The sequence below is a fragment of the Amblyomma mixtum genome, chromosome 3 (genome assembly GCF_055824585.1).
Source record: "Amblyomma mixtum isolate Tamu chromosome 3, ASM5582458v1, whole genome shotgun sequence".
NCBI classification, from domain to species: domain Eukaryota; kingdom Metazoa; phylum Arthropoda; class Arachnida; order Ixodida; family Ixodidae; genus Amblyomma; species Amblyomma mixtum.
Window position 1 is genome coordinate 7218856 of NC_143014.1, and position 20454 is coordinate 7239309.

The 20454-nt window shown below is 51.7% G+C and overlaps 1 protein-coding gene across 2 annotated transcripts in view; it reads left to right on the forward strand.

The window, feature by feature from the left end:
- Positions 1-18659: 18659 nt before the first annotated feature.
- The window catches only part of LOC149349162 (heat shock 70 kDa protein 12A-like), a 378995-nt gene continuing 377200 nt past the window's right edge, over positions 18660-20454 (forward strand). Inside the window, exon 1 of one of the 2 annotated variants that reach the window (XM_089578106.1) lies at positions 18660-18724. The gene's annotated coding sequence lies outside the window, so the exon portion shown is untranslated. The remainder of the gene's footprint in view (positions 18725-20454) is intronic. The other variant, XM_089578107.1, reaches the window with a different exon arrangement.

A 20454-nucleotide genomic window follows, 5' to 3' on the forward strand; every position in this document is an offset into this window, starting at 1 on the left:
CTGCTTGCATCAGCTTTGTGCTATGCTCAGCTGTTCACGTTCAAGCTCCTGTGTTGTGCTTTAGCTTCGTGCTGTGTCAGCGCTGTTTCTTTCAGGATCTTAAACCAATAAGCCCAACTCTCGCCTCTTTTGAGTTTTATTCCTTCGACATCAGGACCTTTCTCTTTTGACGTTCTTCACGCTCTCCGCAATATTTCCCTGTGTACTATGCTGCTTGCATCAGTTTCGTGCTGTGCTCAGCTCGTCACGTTCCTGCGCCTGTTTTGTGCTCCAGCTTCGTGATGTGTCGGCGCTGTTTCTACAATGATCTTCAACCAATAAGCCCAACTCTCCACTCTCCTGAGTTTGATTCCTTCGACATCCGGCCCTTTCTTTTTTGACGTCATTCACGCTCTCCGCAATATTTCCCTGTGTACTACGCTGCTTGCATCAGTTCCGTGCTGTGCTCAGCTCTTCACGTTCCTGCCCCTGTTTTGGGCTCTAGCTTCGTGCTTTGTCACAGCTGTTTCTACAATGATCTTAAACCAATAAGCCCAACTTTCCACTCTCCTGAGTTTGATCCCGTCGACATCGGGCCCTTTCTCTTTTGACGTTCTGCACACTCTCCGCAATATTTCCCTGTGTACTACGCTGCTTGCATCACTTCCGTGCTGTGCTCAGCTCTTCACGTTCCTGCCCGTTTTGGGATCTAGCTTCGTGATGTGTCAGCGCTGTTTCTACAATGATCTTTAACCAATAAGCCGAACTCTCCACTCTCCTGAGTTTGATTCCTTCGACATCCGGCCCTTTCTGTTTTGACGTTCTTTACGCTCTCCGCAATATTTCCCTCTGTACTACGATGCTTGCATTAGTTTCGTGCTGTGCTCAGCTCTTCACGTTCCAGCGCCTGTGCTGTGCTCTAGCTTCGTTGTGCGTCACCGCTGTTTCTACAATGATCTTATTGTGGCGAACATTTCGGCAGTGCCACTGCACAATCTCGAGGTCCTTGCCAAACGCCATTATGACAGTGGAGAGGTAGAGGCTCGCGGTGGTACGCGTTCCTTCTTTTTGCTGGGGGCAGTGACTCATGGACGGATTGGAGCATAGAAGTGAAATATTCTAATTGCTTTGATTATGCTTGGAGGGTGGTAAGATTTGGAGATCCGATGTCTCTAGCTTAACCAAGCGAGTGTGGTGTGCGTGTGTGGTGGTTTCGACAAGATCAGCCAAAGGGGCGACCTGGGCGGTGGAGGAGGGAGTGGTGAACGTGGCAAGGTGCTCATTTAGCTTTGTAAGCTGGGCGGTAAGAGAGGAAGTGGTTATCTGGAGGGTTTGGGTCAAGGCATCGATCTGCTGTTGTAGGTCCTGGGAAATGCGCTGCTGCTCTCGCTGTTGGCGTTCGAGCATAGCGAGCCGGAAGGCGAACGAGCGGCTCTCGTCAGTCAGGGATGGAGAGCGTGGTGTAGGGGAAGAGAGGGACGCTGGAACCGAGGATCCTTTAACTATGGCGGCATAGGAGCCTGGTGGTGGTGGTGGTGGATAACATTTATTTACACATACACTTCTGAAGGTTATACATGAGCTGACCCAGAGACGGCCAGCCCTTACAAGTACTAGGTGGAGGTCCCTAGTTCGGGACCCCAGTGGCGTCGGCCGCCGCCCGGGCTCGCGCGACCAAGGCCCGTTGGGCCAGCAGATGACTGCACCGAGCAGGGTCGCCTCCCAGTCCTCCCGGGTTGGGTTAGGGTGAGGGGGGATAACAGGGTTGGAGGGGCAGGCCCACACCATGTGGTAAATGTCGGAAGACTTCTCCGCACAGTGCGGACAGGTGCCCGAGAAAGAAGGGACGAAGTGTTTGAGAGCTGCCGGGCACAGCAAATTATTGGTATACAGGTGAAGCAGAAGCCGCTCCTCCACCTTTGAGAGACCTTTACTCGGGTTGGGATAAATACCGTGGCCAGATTGATGAAGTAAAACAATGTCTTTAAAGGAGTAAGCGGGAGTGAATTCGAGTTCCTGATCGTCGGGGTCGGAGGGGAATGTCCGGTGAGAGAGCGCGCTGGCGGCGGCGTCAGCTGCCTCATTTCCCTCAAGGCCCATGTGAGCAGGAGCCCAAACGATACGCCGGTGCTGCACAGAATGTCCTGCTACAACTAAATAGGGATGTCCTGGAGCCCGTCGAATGCCCTCACAATGACAAGGTCGTACTCGCCTTGGATTTGAAGGGTGCATTCGACAACGTTACCCACGAGATCATTCTCACCCACTTCTCTCAAACTAACTGCGGCAGAAATGCCTTTCAATACATTCGGAAATTTTTAACCGTCAGACAATCTTACTTTGGAATCCAGGATAAAGAACATGGCCCTTTTCATTTAGGAACCAGGGGTACACCCCAGGGCGCGGTTCTATCTCCCCTGTTGTTCAATTTGGCTATGATGCGCCTACCGGCCCAGCTGGGCGCTGTCGCCGGTGTGCAGCATGCGCTGTACGCCGATGACATCACCCTGTGGGCCACACAGGGTTCTCTTGGAGACATTAAGGCCAACCTGCATTAGGCGGCGGCCATAGTGGACCGTTATGCTCGCCGCTGCGGCCTCCAATGCTCCACCCAAAAGTGTGAATTTGTGCACATACGCCCCTCACCAAAGTGCACAGCCAAAATTTCATTGTCTCTTGAGACAGGTCCAATTCCTGAAAATATCGAAGTCCGGGTACTGGGGCTCTTCATACATCAAAACAGACAGTCAGAAACAACATTGGCCAAACTCCGTCAGGTGGGGGACCAGGTAGGCCGCTTGGTCAGCCGGGTTTCTAACAAGCGTGGGGGGTTACGATGTAAGGACGCCTTGTGGCTGGCGTATGCATTTGTAACCAGTCGAATTCTATATTCGACTCCATACCTCCACCTGCGGAAGCAAGACGAGGATTCACTCGAAGTCATCCTCAGCAAAATTATTAAGCGGCCTATGGGCCTCCCCGTGAACACCTCCAACAAGCGCCTCTTGGGGCTGGGCATAATGAACACATTTCGGGAGCTCCGGGAAGCCCACTTGACCAACCAATACACACGTCTCTCAAAGACATCGTCGGGTTGCCGCCTCCTTGCCCGACTGCACATCCAACACACCACTCTTATAGAAGAGAGCGTACGTATTCCATCCCAGTGGGAATGCGCCCTCCACGTGCGCCCTCTTCCCGCCAACATGACCCATTAAGACCATAATGGCCGGCGCCTGGCGCGGGCGGAAGCCCTGGCCCGCCACTATGGATCGAAATCCGGCGTATTCTACGTGGATGCCTCCGGCCCCCACCATGGGGGATGGTACACGGCCGCAGTCGTCCACCAATACAAAACAGCGAACGGCCTTGCTTTCCGAGTCCGTGACATAACACACGCGGAGGAGGTCGCCATTGCGTTGGCTGCATCTGATTCCAATTCAAAAACAATTATTTCCGACTGGCGAGGGGCATGTCGTAACGTCGAGCAGGGCCGGGTACCATATCTAGCCTACCGCATTCTCCAAAACAGCGTCTACACCGTGGACCCCGCGCCTGGTGGTGACGTGATCGGAGCTGACGGAGGTTCATGATTAGAGGAGAAAGAGGGGGTGGTGGGTTGAGTGGCCCGGCGCAAAGCTAGGCGTCGGAGGTATGCAGCTTTGGCACACTCGTGTTGTTTAGCAAGGAGGAAGGGGCAAGTGGGGTCGAGGGAGGGGTGGGTGTTTACCTGGCAATGAACCCACCAGGGCTGGTCACACACATGAGTGGAAGCGTCAGTGGGTAGAGGAGCAGCACAGCGACGGCACTTGGCCGGAACGCTGTGCTGGGGGCATTGGTGGGCGCGGTGTCCTAGAGTGAGACAACGGGTGCAGGTAGGAGGCGTAGGTTTATGAGGACGGCACCGGAAGGCAACGCGTTTGTAATATACAAAGTGGGGGATGACGGTACCAGCGAAAGTTATGAGCACCGATTGAGTGGATCCCATCATGCGAGCAGCGAGAATATCTATTTTGAAGGATTCGAGATCATGCATTAGATCATGCATTAGTGAAGTGGCCCCCGACGTTATGGATGACGCCGAGGCATGAGATGGGAGCATGGGGGGTATAAGTTTTGATGGTGACAGGTTTACCATGAAGCTGAAGATGCGTGACAGAAAGTAGGAGTTGGGCGGTGAGAGGAGAATGAGTTTTTAAAAACACAAGGCTTTGGGCTGGCTTGGCCTGAAGGGTGATGTCGGCCCTGGTCTTGGACGAAAGTTGTGCAGCGGAGGCGACTGCGGCGAGTACGTCGTTGAGAGGTAGCTTGGGGGTGAGGGTTCCAGGGGGAAGCTGGATGGCAACTGTGATGAGCTTGTCGCGGGGTCGGGCTGCGGAGGCAGGCTTACGGTTGGCACCGACGGTGCTCCAGCCGCTTTCCTGGGATGGAGTGTCGTCTGCCGGGAACGTCGTAAGGTCCATGTCTGAGTCCTCAGCCGGAGTCTCAATCTGCGTCGCGGGTGCCTGGCTGCAGGTCTTTGTGTCAGTGGGGCCTTTGGCTGGAGTAGGCGCAGTGGCTCCAGCGGCGGCGACGAACGTAGCCGGCTGCGACGTGTCTATGGCCCCGAAGGTCTTGGCGTCCCTTAGAGCGTGGAGTTGGCTAGCAGTGGACGCTGCGCCGACGACGAACGCTGCCGGCTGCGCCGTGGCCGTCGGTCCGGTGCTCCCAGAGTCGCTCAAGGCGTGCGATGCGGCAGGAATCTGCTCGGTGGCGTGGGTAGCGTTGAAAGTAGCCGTTTAAGAGACAGCTGTCGACGTGGTTGGAGCAGGCCCCGCGGTGGCAGCATCGGTGGGTCTGAGCTGCAGGGGCTTGGTCAGACGCTGCATTGCGGCGGTGCAGGCGCGGCGCGTTAGGGTTAGCGAGGCGCCGCGCCGCTTCAGTTTTGGAGACGCTTGGAGGGCCAGTTGATCCCCTGGCCCAAGCCTTCGGAGGACGGTGAGAGACGCACCCTTCGCCGCACCATAAAAGAAGTCTACCTCGAGCTCCGCCTAGACAAACGCCTTTACCCTCCCCGTCATCCATCGCTCACGGTGCCGGAGGCTCGCCTTCTTCGGCACATCCAAATGAATGCAGTTATCACCCCGTCTCGCCTCTTTCTCTATCACTATCGATCAGACCCTTCCTGTCCCAACTGCCCCTGTATCTATGCGGACCTGGCCCATTGCCTCTTCTATTGCCCACCTGCTCAGCAGTCGGGTTCCTAGCCCCCACCTTCTTTATCCATCACCACTTGGCTCATCTGGCTTGGCGCATGAAGGGGAGGAAGAACAGCGACTTCTGGTCGCCCAGGCGGTCGACATGCTCGGCCTGTAAATTATCGCCGGATAAAGGTCTTGTACTACTACTACAATGATCTTAAACCAATGAGCCCAACTCTCCGCTCTCTGATTCCCTCGATATCGGGCCCTTTCTCTTTTCACGTTCATCACGCTCTCCGCAATCTTTCTCTGTGTACTACGCTGCTTGCATCAGTTTCGTGCTGTGCTCAGCTCTTCACGTTCCAGCGCCTGTGTTGTGCTCTAGCTTCGTGCTTTGTCAGCGCTGTTTCTACAATGATCTTAAACCAATAAGCCCTACTCTCCACTGTCCTGAGTTTGATTCCTTCGACATCGCGGCCCTTCTCTTTTGACGTTCTTCACGCTCTCCGCAATATTTCTCTCTGTACTACGCTGCTTACATCAATCAGCTTCGTGCTGCACTCGGCTCTTCACGTTCCAGCGCCTGTGTTGTGCTCTAGCTTCGTGCGCACAGCACCTTCTTTCTACCTGCAATGCAGAATAACTTCCTGTTTTGCTTATAATGTACTGGCTCTTCAACATCCAATTTTCGTATGAAGTCCTCAAAACGGTTACTCTTCTGGAGCGGCTCTTTTTGAAGGTGAGTGCTATTACACCGCGGACACGCGTCGCGAAGTTTTTGAACAGGGTTGTGGAAAAGAAACTTGAAGTGCCAATGTGAAAAGTGGGGCGTTCAGTAGGATTTTCCAAGTTTTGATTGCTTTCAGATTTAAACTGAAGTGTGAGGCAATACTTACTCTGATGGATCACCACTTGTGAAAAATGGAAGCCAAGTGCTAGTTTTATTCATAGCATCTGGGCAGGATGAGCCAATTGTTTAGTGTAAATAAGTTTTATTTCTAGCAGTTCTGCGGAACCCGTGGTCCAATTAGACTCTATCACTAATACGTTTTACAAAGTCTGGACTACCTCTTTGTCCACGCTCTAGGTGACCAAGTAGGCATAGCTTGTAAGCGTAACCAGAGTAATAGCTCCAAGCGATCTTTTGATGTCTAGAGTTCCAGGTGCTTTGTGTTTCTGAAATGCCATCCAAAGACATTCTGCATGGTTCTGCCGAAAACCTTCTTGGGATCCAGCCATTTGTACAATACGGTGAGTGGGAGGTCGGTGCAAGCTGAATACGAGCGTGGATATAAAGGACGTCTCAGATGACTGACCACTGCTCTCGCCTGCAAGCGGATCTTTGGCATTTTCCACCGGTTGGTTACACTTTTATGTCCTGAATTTTTCCATAACACTACCGACCGCGGCTGTGCTGCGCCATTTCCTAGCTGTTGCTTTAATAAAGACATACAAAGCCCTTCATGAAGCACAAGGTGGAATTTGCCGAAGAAACACAGCCACTGTATGAGCACGTAGTATACATGCGTAAAGAACGCCCGGCTTTGAGAGGTGCAGATCGAGCACCCCGACTGCAAGGGTGCGGTTCCGAACCCCCATCGGAAAGGGGCTGAAATATATATCTCGAGGGCGCTCCCTATGCGACAAGTCATTTGCACACTTAAAGGGCCACTGACCAGGGTCCGGACATTTTTGAAAAACAAGCCCACTGCATAGATGAGGCATCGAAGATAACCTCTGCAAAATACTAGAGCCATGCGCGCCCCGAAAAGCTGCGAAAATTCAAATCAAAGCCCGTTCGTTCTTTCCTTCCTTCAAAAACGGGCCCGGCCCACTACTCTGCACCCCGCTGACGTCAAGGGAGGCTACCTTCGCTAAAGGCACTCCATTGGTGCATCGTTCTGACTGACGGGAGAAGGTTGGGCGTAGCCTTGGCGTCGCGTCGTCTGCACAACGCTTTCCGCAGCGCCTTCTGTTCTGGCTCATGCCTACAAACCCGCATGAAGGAACAAAAAAAAAACTGCGGAGGGAGCGTGCGGCGACAGCCTTGAACCCTAGCCATAAAAAGTAAAAAAACAGTAAAACTGAGGGAGTTGGCTCGCCCCCCCCCCCCCCCCCCCGCTGTGATCCCGTCACGAGACGCTCTGCGTGCGCGCTCCCTTCTCAGTTTCTTTTCTATGCGAGCCCCCCAAAACAAGGTTTTAATTAGTAGTGCAGCAGAGCCTTTCCCTCGCTCGCCCACTTTACCGCTCCGCACACATACCGCTTATCTTTCGTGCATCTTGCGTACGCCTTGACTCCAATGAATGACATATGCTTTGGAGCGGAGAAAAGACAAACACACAGAACACAAACACGCATGGAGAAAAGCAAACGGGCGGTTGCCGGGTCCGCGCTTCGCCGTGTGTTTCGAACACAACCGACTTCCGCCCCTCCGCTCGTGAAACGGTGGGGAGGCCTAAAAGAAAATGAAAAGGTGGCTCGTTAACTGGGAATGACAAACAGATGTATGAAAGGATGCGCTCGCTAACAAGTCTAGGTGGTCGAGCCGATCGCGCCTCTCGATCGTTCAGTGTGCGGAGAAAATGCAAAAACCAAGAAAAGAATTCTATTGAAGGCGGGGCCATGACGTCGCCCTGTGACGCACTCCACAGACACCACGCCTCCGGCTTACACCGGAGAAGGAAGGGGTGATTTTGCCTTGCCGAGCCTACTCGACGAGGAGCGGGAGAGAAAAATTTCTAGGAGGGAATGCAAGGAGAGGAGGCTCGCTCAAAGTGAGGTAGAGAGTGTCTGCTGGCCGCGGGTGGGCAGGGGGCCTTTAAAGGGCCACGGACCACCCCAGCTCAGCAGACACTCTCTACCTCTCTTTCAGCGAGCCTCCTCTCCTTCCACTCCCTCCTCGAAATTTTTCTCTCCCGCTCCTCGTCGAGTAGGCTCGGCAAGGCAAAATCACCCCTTCCTTCTCCGGTGTAAGCCGGAGGCGTGGTGTCTGTGGAGTGCGTCACAGGGCGACGTCATGGCCCCGCCTTCAATAGAATTCTTTTCTTGGTTTTTGCATTTTCTCCGCACACTGAACGATCGAGAGGCGCGATCGGCTCGACCACCTAGACTTGTTAGCGAGCGCATCCTTTCATACATCTGTTTGTCATTCCCAGTTAACGAGCCACCTTTTCATTTTCTTTTAGGCCTCCCCACCGTTTCACGAGCGGAGGGGCGGAAGTCGGTTGTGTTCGAAACACACGGCGAAGCGCGGACCCGGCAACCGCCCGTTTGCTTTTCTCCATGCGTGTTTGTGTTCTGTGTGTTTGTGTCTTTTCTCCGCTCCAAAGCATATGTCATTCATTGGAGTCAAGGCGTACGCAAGATGCACGAAAGATAAGCGGTATGTGTGCGGAGCGGTAAAGTGGGCGAGCGAGGGAAAGGCTCTGCTGCACTACTAATTAAAACCTTGTTTTGGGGGGCTCGCATAGAAGAAAAGAAACTGAGAAGGGAGCGCGCACGCAGAGCGTCTCGTGACGGGATCACGGCGGGGGGGGGGGGGGGAGGGAGAGGGGGGGGGGCGAGCCAACTCCCTCAGTTTTACTGTTTTTTTACTTTTTATGGCTAGGGTTCAAGGCTGTCGCCGCACGCTCCCTCCGCAGTTTTTTTTTTGTTCCTTCATGCGGGTTTGTAGGCATGAGCCAGAACAGAAGGCGCTGCGGAAAGCGTTGTGCAGACGACGCGACGCCAAGGCTACGCCCAACCTTCTCCCGTCAGTCAGAACGATGCACCAATGGAGTGCCTTTAGCGAAAGTAGCCCCCCCTGACGTCAGCGGGGTGCAGAGTAGTGGGCCGGGCCCGTTTTTGAAGGAAGGAAAGAACGAACGGGCTTTGATTTGAATTTTCGCAGCTTTTCGGGGCGCGCATGGCTCTAGTATTTTGCAGAGGTTATCTTCGATGCCTCATCTATGCAGTGGGCTTGTTTTTCAAAAATGTCCGGACCCTGGTCAGTAGCCCTTTAAGGGCGTAAATTTTTTGCTGTCTACTTTGTACTTTGAGTTGCTCAAGCTCTTCTGGGAACCTAATTAAGTTCAAGCTTCCACAGTTACCTTTCTAACAGTTGACACAGTGGTTGCTTCAAGAAAAAAGTTAATTTTGGTCATGTTTCTTATGCCTGATTTCGTGTGTAAAGCAGAATGATTTCGTGCAGCCACTACTCTCACTGAAACGTATTGTCGCAAAACTTCAACGCAATGCTTTCTCTATTCACTGCGATGCTGTCGTAACTGCTTTACCTTCGTATGGATTCAGTCCAGGAGAACGTTATTATCAAAAAAAGCCATGAGCACCGACATTCACGGCATAGGTATTATTCCAACAATTTATATTGGCATTTGTAACAAAATCAATAACTCGCATCTTTTTTTTTCTCAGCTGTAACTAAATTAATCATTTTTCTCGCCACTGCATATATGTTCTCACGGTCTCGAAAGATTGAAACCACGCCTCAAAGAGAAATCCTCAAGAGCGCATACTATGCATCTTAAGGCAGCGCGATACACAGGACGAGTGAAAGAAACAAGAGACGACACGAGCGCTCGTGTCGTCTCCTGTTTGTTTCACTCGTCCTGTGTATCGCGCTGCTTTCAGATGAATCCGTTCCAACTTGCCCAGTTTTCTGTTCTCGTTAGCATACTATGCGCGCAGCCAGAGCGTTTTTACTGCTTTCATAGTTTGGAAACTTTAAAAGGGCGCAAACACACGCGACCACAAAGAACAAGAGACGAGACACAAGCGCTTGTGTCTCGTCTCTTGTTCTTTGTGGTCGTGTGTGTTTGCGCCCTTTTAAAGTTTTCAAATATGAACCAACTTGCCCAAAAAGAAGTGTTCATAGTTTGGATCACCATGTGGAATGTTGCCTTAGCAGTCGCGTCCATGCATGTAACGTGCATGTTACTGCTTCACACGTGGACGTGACGTTGTCACAGGAACTACGCTAGCATCCTTAAATCACATGAGCTAGGGCTATATTTGTTGTTTTCCACATTTTGTTCCCCAATTAGTAAGGCATGCAGCATCGAGGTGAAGCCAGCTTTACGGTTTCAAAAGTAGCACCCTTGCACCTGGCGCATATTTTGTCTCAACTTTGTTTCAACTAACACCTAGAGAACACACTCATGCCATAAGAAACCGCGATAAATGGTTCATTCCCCAAATACGTACTAACTATGGACGTCAAATGCTCAGCTACCACTTACCATTTTTCCTAAATGATTTGTGTTAGTCTTACAAACCAGTATTTTTGCATCTTATTTCTTTTGCTGTTTTTGTCTGTTTTTATCTCTTGTTTATTTATTTTTTCCGAGTCAGTTGTGTCTCGCTTATTTTTCCTCAAACGCAATTTTTTTTTTAGTTGCTGCCAATATATGCAATCAAACAAACCTTGAAACCTTGTACAGGGGCGCCGGCGCGCAATCAAGCTCCAGTGAGAGCTTTTTGTCTGCGCCCCTAACATCTGGATGATGTAAATAAAGATTTGATTTGATTTGATTTGATTTGATTTGATGTATACAGCCGCCCCTAATACGCTGGTGTGCAGGATGGGTGCACGTGTAACCGAGGCACCTATTTTTTTGGCTGCGAGTGTAAGTTAGTCAGTGTGTTGCCTTAAAGGTGTGATATGTTTTACAGTGCAGACGCGAAGAAACGATTTCATTATTTTGCCGACAAATCATGGCCGTCGCCGCTCAATGCACTGCATCTACAACCTAGATCACTCGAGCCGCGGGAAACTAAGCGCACTCATATATTCGCGCTCAGTTTACTGCCTAGCTTCGCACGTGTTCAATTATTCTTAGATGAAAGCACTGTCGACTGTGGCGACGCAATGTTTTCCTCTAATGCCGTGCGATCGCGCCCGCATGTTATACTCGTTAATGCGTCTTTGGGATCTAATGCGCACTTTTTTTTTTAAACTGCGCTCAGATTGTGTTATTTTTTTAGGGTTTCTACAGTTTATATCCGCGGTCATGGGTCTGTTCAAAGAGACGATAACGTAGCTATATTACCGTGAAGGAGCTATGCATTTATAGGTTACAAATTAGGACAGTGAGCTAAAAGCGCTTCATGCCGTCTCCTTTTATTATCTTTGTGGCAAGCTGCAACAGTTGCTCTGCGACAAGTTTGTCCAGCTTTGGAAGCAAGACAGTTAAGTCCTGGGAGCAGCCAAAGCAAGCGAATTTCGAACCTATACGCTCAGCTTGACCATCGCATTGAGCCCATGCACCTACTGTTTCCGAAATCAAGCGCGTTCTTTATGGCAGCAGGGAAAGGCTGTTAACAATGCAAGAGCTACTTGGTGCTTCATACTGATCAATTCGCGCTAAAAGAGACTGACACACGAAAACACGCGCTTCGTCCGTTTGTGTTTTCGTGTGTCTGTCTCTTCTAGCGCGAATTGATCAGCAGGGAAAGATCCGCGCAACTCTCAATAGTGTTGCGTAAAGAAAAATTTAAGATCTCGCAATACAACTCTGTTTCCTGGAATTCCTCACAGCACCCTGCTGCAGAATAAAATACACTTTATTTGCGCAAGTAAAAAATGCGAAAAGAACCGTAGCTGCAGTATTTTAAATTGTATATCTGTGCATTCCTCTAGTCATTATCGACTCCTAAAAGTGCAATATTCTCTCCAACCCCGTCTTACTTAAGGCGCGTAATGTGGCGCTACAGGAGCTAAAACAGCAAAAATCGACAGTGGCAATGGCGCCAAGCTGACGTTGAAAACAGCTGAGGTTGAAGGAATGGTCATACTGCAATGAACGCAGCTGCTAACGTCGGCGCGCACGATAGTTTAAACTATCACGGAAGTTGGTGAACCCTCAGCGCAAAACAAACGCCAGATAAATTTTCGTTCACTTGAAACTAAAATAGCTTTAACCGGTGCTTAAATCCACGCAATAAAAGGGCTCAGGCTTCGGCTTTACAACACACTTCCCCCTGCCATTGGCGCCAAACATTGAGCGAAGCTGAGCAAAATGAGGAGTACAAGCAGCGCCGTGGCTTTTGAAATTCCACTCGCGAGGTGACGGAGATGCAGGCCAGAAGCCAGACAGACAGTGCTTTCCAGTCTCCAGTTGTAGTGCTCATATGTCTAAATTTTATAAATATTGCGAAAGCATTGCATGTCCCATTACCGCAAAAGCCAGCGTCCGCCGTCAATGGGAGGAAATTCAGAGGATGTCATAATGCGGGTGTACATGTCACAGCACAGGCAGGCGAACATTTACAGCCATGAATGATGAGACGCAATGTACTATGGCCTATATAAATCATCACTCATTAATCATAGTCATCCTGTAGCAATCATGACTCAGCTCTTTTGCAGGCTACGTAACGTATGGTGTCGTAATCATGAATCATGACGCTTAATCATTCTGCAATATAACATGACTCAGCACTTTACACCTATTGCAGTCATGACGTGTGTAATGGGAACGACCGGCATCCGTTCACGCGGTACGGCGAAGAGGAGAACGAAGTGCTGTGCTGGTCCCTGTGTGACTCCTGGGTGTGTGCCTGCCGCGACGCGTCTTTGATCAACGGCCTCCGACCTGAGCTTCGAGGACGCACCCGTACACTTGGTGGAGGTGCTTCGATCCCCGTCCCGGTGCTCAACCTGGAACTTAGGAGCGGAACGTTACTCGCACCGCAAACAATGCCAAACGCTCCGACTCAGTCATCGCCGGCCATCCCTCCCACCGTCCTCTGTTCCTGAGTCCAACGCCAGCGTGACCCTTCCCCATTTAGCGGTACGGACGACCAAGACGTCGACGATTGGCTGGCCTCCTACGAGCGCGTCAGCTCTTACAACCGGTGGGACGACGCCGTGAAGTTGAGCAACGTCCTCTTCTATTTCACAGACGTTCCCAACTTATGGTTTCGTAACCATGAAGCCGACCTTGTCACCTGGTCATCATTCAAGGCAAGCTTCGCAGACGTTGGCGGCCACCCCGCCGTGCGGAAACTTCGCACCGAGCAACGTCTCCGTGCTCGAGCCCAGATACCGGTTGAAACATTCACCAGTTATATTGAAGACGTCGTCGATTTATGTAAGCGCGTGAACCCTTCGATGCCCGAGACTGGCAAAGTTGACAACATTCTCAAAGGGATAGCCGATGACGCTTTTCAAATGCTCCTGGCGAAGAATCCCACCTCCATCAGTGCCGTCATCGAGCTGTGCCAAAGCTTTGACGAGTTGCGCAAGCAACGCGCTTCTACGCGGCAGTCTGGTGCGCCTACCGAGAGTCTTGCTGGCTTGGCCTTTGGTCCCTCACCTGCGGACCAATCACTCTTCATGGAGCGCGTCAAAGATTTTATACGCGAGGAAGTCACCCGCCAGTTTTCTCTTCTCCATCACGTTCCAGACCCTGTCTGCCCTACTGCCGAACTCGCGCCCCCCTTGCGCCGACTATCCGCCGTGTTGTTCAGGATCAGGTCGTTGCAGTCCTGCCATCCAGCCCCCCGCCTCCTCCTGTCGCAGCACCACTCACCTATGCTGAAGCCGTCACCCGGACACCGGGCTCGCTTGCCTCCCCCACGTATCGCAGCAGCCCTGCCTATTATGCTCCACCCTAGTCCATGCCACTTCCCCCAGCTTCGATTCCTCGCGCACGACGACACCCTACGAGCCCTTGGCGCACCACCAATAATCGGCCCATCTGCTACGCTTGTGGGCTTCCAGGGCACGTCGCACGTCTCTGCCGTCAGCGCTTACCTCGCTCTGGGGAGGCTATGCATCCGTACGGATACGATCACGAGCCGCGCTTGACCAATGGCTCTTCTGGCTCGTCTATGCCTCGCCCCCAGTATTCTACTCGCCGCTCGCCTTCCCCTCGGCGCCGTTCAATTTCCCCAATGCTTCGGCGACCGGAACCCCTCCGAGAGGAAAACTAACTGCCGCAGTTCCGGAGGCAAGAACTGCGTCTTTTGCGACCTCGCCAAGTCCTCCGATTCCTCCGCCAACGTGATTCACGTGATTGTCGAAGGTCTTCCTGTTCTCGCGCTCGTTGACGCGGGCGCTACCGTTTCTGTGATTAGTGACTCTCTTCGCCGCAAAATTCGCAAGGTGACGACGGCCCTGTCTGACTTTTCGCTCCGTACGGCCAGCTCACAGAGCATCCACCCCATCGCAGCCTGCACGGTACGAGCTTCTATCAACGACGTAGCATATCTCATCGAGTTTGCTGAGCTGAGTGCGTGCTCTCACGATGTCATCCTAGGATGGGACTTCCTCTCAACCCACCATGCAGTGATTGATTGTGCTCGTGCTGAACTCGCGCTATCTTCCGTGTGTAAAGTTTCCCTGTGCGACCTGCCTGTGACCTCCGCTAAACTTCTCGTAGCTGCCGACACCGCCATACTTCCCTTCTCTTCTGCCCTCTTCCCGCTCCTACCTGACTGTGCCCTCACCAGCCCTGTTCTCTTCACACCCACCACAGCTGCCACCCGCCGTCACCGCCTTCTGATTAATTTCGCCGTTCTCACGATTTCCGATGGTCACTGTACCATTTATGTCTCCAACCCTTTTGCTTGCCTGTCCTCTCTCCTTCGCGGCGAATGCCTCGGTCGTGCCTGTCCCGAGGTTGCTCCCCTCGACATTTGTGGGACCACGCCCGATCCGCTTCCCGTCGACGTCTTTCAACGCGCCATCGCTGCCGACCTTCTCCCCGCTCAACGTGACCAGCTACTGACACTTCTCCAGCGCTTCAGCACGTCTTTTGACCTTTCCCAACCTTCTTTGGGCCGTGCGTTTGCTTTCTCTCACCAAATCGACACCGGTACGCACGCCCCCTTGCGCCAGCGACCGTACCGCGTCTGGCCCACAGAGTGCCGCGTCATCCGTGAAAATGTCGACGATATGCTACAGCGCGGCATCATACAGCCCTCTCACAGCCCTTAACCCTCTCCTGTTGTCCTGGTGACGAAAAAAGATAGCTCCATCCGGTTCTGCGTGAACTACCGTCGTCTCAACCAGATTACTGGCAAGGATGTTTATCCTCTACCCCGAATCGACGACGCACTAGATTACTTGCAGGGAGCGGAGTATTTTTCGTCCTTAGACTTACGCTCTGGCTACTGGCAAATACCGATGGCTGCTGCTGACCGGCCGAAAACCGCCTGTATGAATTCAATGTCATGCCATTCGGCCTATGCAATGCTCCAGCCACATTCGAGAGAATGATGTATAATATTCTCAGCGGGCTCAGATGGGAAACGTGTCTGTGCTATCTGGAGGACATTGTTGTTTTTTCCAAAGTCTCATTTACTGCGCCTCCAGCGTGTTCTCACGTGCCTTACTGCTGCCGGGAATGATACTTCGGTGCCACGAAGCTGACGATATTAGGCCATGTCATCTCCAAAGATGGCGTTCTTCCTCACCCTGCCAAACTTCGCGCCGTCGCTGACTTTCCCAAACCGACCACCTTAAAAGAACTTTGCAGTTTTATAGGCTTGCGTTCCTACTTCCGCCGCTTCATCCGGAATTTCGCCTGTAGCATCGCCCCTTAACACAGCCTCTTGCCGGCAGCCCGAATCTATCGTCTTGGTCCACCGCTTGCGATGCAGCATTCACCACTTTACGTCGCCTCCTGGTCTCCCCCCAATACTCCGCCATTTTGATCCCGACTGTCCGACCGAAATTTACACTGACGCGAGCGGTGTGGGGTTGGGCGCAGTTCTTGCCCAACGGAAGTCTGGTCATCCGGAATATGTTGTCGCTTACGCCAGCCGCGCCCTCACCAAGGCGGAATCTAACTATTCTGTAACCGAAAAAGAATGTCTCGCCATCATTTGGGCGATTGCCAAGTTCCGCCCTTACGTCTACGGCCAGCCGTTCTATGTCGTCACCGACCGTCATGCTCTCTGCTGGCTGTCCTCGCTCAAAGATCCCTCTGGCCGACTTGCCCGCTGGGCTTTACGTCTCCAGGAATTTGATATTCACGTCATTTATCGCTCTGGACGCAAGCACTCCGACGACGACGCACTTTCCCGTTCCCTTGCGATTCCGCCTCTGCTCTCGTCTGTGCCTACGATTTCTCGTCGTTCGGTGTCGCTGATATGCTCTCCGAACAACAGCAGGATCCTTGGATAAACTCCCTCCTCACCTTCCTGTCTAATCGCTCGCCACTTTCTTCGTCCCGGACTCTTCGTCGCCAAGCCCACCATTTTGCCATTCGCGATGGCCTCTTATACCGGCGTAACTACCTCTCCGACGGGCGGAAGTGGCTATTGGTGATTCCTCGCCACCTCCGTGCTGCGATCTGCGCCTCTTTCCACGCCAATCCACCATGCGGCCATGCCGGTGTATTGAAAACGTATGCTCGCCTGCGTCTGCGCTATTATTGGCGCGGTATGTACCGCTTCGTACGTCAGAACATTCGGTCATGTACAGCCTGCCAACGTCGCAAGAACCCTCCCCGCCACGACCCCGCTCCATTGCAGCCGTTACCCTGCCCCGCCCGCCCCTTTGACCGCGTTGGCATTGATCTTTACGGTCCGCTTCCAACGAGTTCGGCTAGCAACTGCTGGGTCGTCGTGGCCGTTGACCACCTAGCCCGCTACGTAGAAAGGTCGCCTCTCCAATCTGCTACCGCCCAGGATGTTGCTTCTTTCATCCTACACCGTCTTGTTCTTCGTCACGGAGCCCCGAAAGAACTGCTCAGTGACCGTGGCCGTATTTTTCTATCGGAAGTCATCGCGGCGCTGCTAAAGGAATGCCAAATCGTTCATCGCCGTACCAGCGACTATCACCCACAAACCAACGGCATGACTGAGCGATTCAACCGCACACTCAGTGATATGCTCGCCATGTACGTTGATACCGCCCACTCCAACTAATACAAAGTACTTCCTTTCTGTAACCTACGCCTATAATAGGGCTACGCAGACAACGACGGGATTCTCCCGTTTCTTCCTCTTATATGGTCGAGAGCCTACATCCACCATGGACAGCATCCTCCGCTACCGCCCTGAGCCTTCCGAGACCACATCCCTTTCCGAAGCTCACATGTATGCCGAATAATGTCGAAAACTTGCGCGCTCTTTCACCACACAACTCCAGCGGCACCAGAAGCACCGTCGGCACCCCTCGGACCCTCCCGTGTCTTATCCCTCCGGTGCACTCGTTTGGCTCTGGGTGCCTTCCTCCACTCCCGGCCTCGCCACGAAACTGCTTTCCCGCTATCACGGCCCTTACCGCGTTCTACAACAAACTTCTCCCGTGAATTACATAGTTGAGCCCCTTGAGCCATCTCCGGATCATCGTCGCCGGGGGCGTGAAACTGCACACGTCGAGCATCTTAAGCCCTACTTCGACCCGACAACTCTTTCGTGCCCGTAAGTCGCCAGGATGGCTCCTTTTCGCCGGGGAAATAACTGTAATGGGAACGACTGGCATCCGTTCACACGGTGCGATGAAGAGGTGAACGAAGTGCTGTGCTGGTCCCTGAGTCACTCCTGGGTGTGTGCCTGCCGTGACGCGTCTTCGATCAACGGCCTCCGACCTGAGCTTCGAGGAATCACCCGTACACGTTAAACGTAACATTCTATTACCTATGAAAGTCATCACTGAGCGATTCTGCAACGTACTAGCAACATTACAAGTGAAGTAATGAAAAGTGTAGAGTTTTCACGGAGTATGCATACTTTTTAGGCGTTGTCATAGTCATAAAACCATTCTCCAACGTAGCATGACTCAGCACTTTAATTCTTTCGTATTCTCACGCGTAAGCAGTCATAAGTGTGCCGAATTTATTTGTGCTGCCTTCATTTAACTCTTAGTTTCATTGTTTAATGAACTTGTTAGGTTTCCTACGCTAAATCTTTGGTAAGTAGGTATCTATGAACGTTTTTTGGTTAAACTAATAAATTTCGAGACTTGTTCAGTCTAAAAATTGGTCGATTGAAGTTTTCGTTCATTCAGCGCTCTTTTCAGTGTAAATACTTCAAGCAATAACTGCGCAATTTGTTGCGTTATTATAACAAATTTCTATTACGCGTAGCACTGTAATTCGAAGCTTTTGGTCCAGAAAACTTTCCAGGCTAATGCTAAACTGAAAATCATTTCGACTTGACACATCTCCAGTTATTTGTAATTACAGTGAGGCCTCACTGAACCCAGGCCAATCCCCCGTCGTGGGTATGTGCCAAGCCACCAAGGCAAAAACAACAACAACAACTAAACAGCAGATAAACTTGGATCTCTAATTGACAAGTCAAGCCTGTTTCCTGGCATCCGGCTACTCGCGCAAACCATGCTGAAGAAAGCATTTAATACGTGGAGAAGTCAAGTACAGAAAATATAACAATGTTTTTTCTTCCATCAAAGCGAGCAACATTTCCATTTCAGTTAGACCACCATAGCCGACTCATCCCGCGGCGCGGCCCGCGTAGCATCCTCCTCGCGACAGCGATGACGACAACGGTGTCACGCTCTCTCTCATTGTCGCCCCGCAGTCCTGTGAGCGGTCGCAGCTGCCCTGAGAGCACGGAGACCTCGGCAACGCCGCTTCCAGCCGTCGCAGGTGAGTGGAATTTTCTCCCTTTTAGCAGGCGCACTGTCTGGCAAAGTTTCCCTGCTAGCAGCAAGTTCTCGAATATTTTACTGCGAGAACAAGCTCCTGACGAAACCACCCCATAGATGGTTTGTTGTTTAAGCATAAACCGCGTTTACTCTAATGATCCCTTTGAAACAGTTGTCCCCAAGATCGTCATCGAGACACACCGGTCGCAGGGTTATTGGCTGTGGTGTTGAAGCTGACTGGTTGTGTAGTGGCCCCGTCTTTTTCCCTTACGAACGCAACCCGCGGCCACCGCAACGGCTACATTGCAAGTGAGGTAGCGGTGGTAAACATTTTATTGAATGGAGAGCTTCGCCCCTGCCGGACTGAGAGGCGTGCTTGGTACAGGGCTTCAACGGCTTTAGCTGTTCCCTGCGCCAGCTGAACCAGCTGTCTTTGGTACCCTAGGTTTGGTAAACTAGACTGCACGGCCTCTACTTCTCAGATTGGGGGTTGCATTTTTCAGGGCGACCTGCGTACTTTGGCACAGGAGCACGTGTTGTCGGGCTAGTTGGTTCAATACTTCAGACATGCAGTTGCGCGAAACAGACACAAGACAGCGTACGAGACGAGCACAAACTTACAATTGATTTTATTCAATGGATACAGCGCATATTTGAAGGAAAAAGAGTGCACTTCGATCCTGCGTAGCGAAGGAGTACAGCATGTGTCAATAAGTAGCACACCAAAGCCAGAACTTCCACCGTCTTATCGAGGAAGGCTACCCCACTATTGAACAGTACAACAGAAGAATCCTTGATACGTGCATCTCCTCTTTTCTTTATGTAATAGGCTTCCATATCTTCACGTGCAATGGAATCGCCACTCTTGCCCAGAATTCTAATCTCATTCAGCCATGGGCGACATTGACTGCAGGACAGGGAATGCTTATCCAAATTATATCCCTCCCCCGTTGTTAGCGATAAACCATGTTCCCATGCACGATCGTTCAAGCTGCGTCAAGTCTGGCCTACGTACGTTTTTACACAACTCAGAGGTATTTCGTATACAACTCAGACGGCGCATCTCGCAAGGGGCCTAACGTGCTTCTTGTCACAACCACATTTCTTTGTTCCTTGATTGGTGATGCGGGGGCATAGCTTTGCCAGTTTGGACGATGCTGTAAACACCATTGGCACATTGTACTTTCCCGCCACATTCTTCAGGTTGTGTGATACTTTGTGCACGCACGGCATGGCTACTCATCTTGCTTTGCTTTCAGCCCTTTGGCGCCCTTTCCCTTTCATCTTTTCCATTAGCGTCTCAGCCACAGCCGCCAGGATCGCACAGGGGAACCCGGCAGAGAAAAGCCTGCCGACCTGATCATTAAAACTTTCCGGCATTCTGTAAGGAAACGATTTCATGAGGGCAGACTCTAGACACAGAGCAGCAATCCCCCTCTTAACAGTTTTTGAGTGCTCCGAACTATAGGGCAACAGATCTTTTTGGGCTCTGTAGCGGTACAACCAGCACACACCATAGTTCGAAAAGATCCCGTGGATGTCTAAAAACTGCAGGCAGTCCCCCGAAGGCATTTCATGGGTAAAAGTTAGACCTTTGCTTTGTTCCCTGAGCTGAAATAAAACCTCATTCACCGTATTCTGGGACGTCATAGCGTGGTTGTTGCAAATCATCCCAATACGTAAAAACTTTTAAAACCTTCCTCCCATCTAGGGCAGCTGCCAGCGACTGGT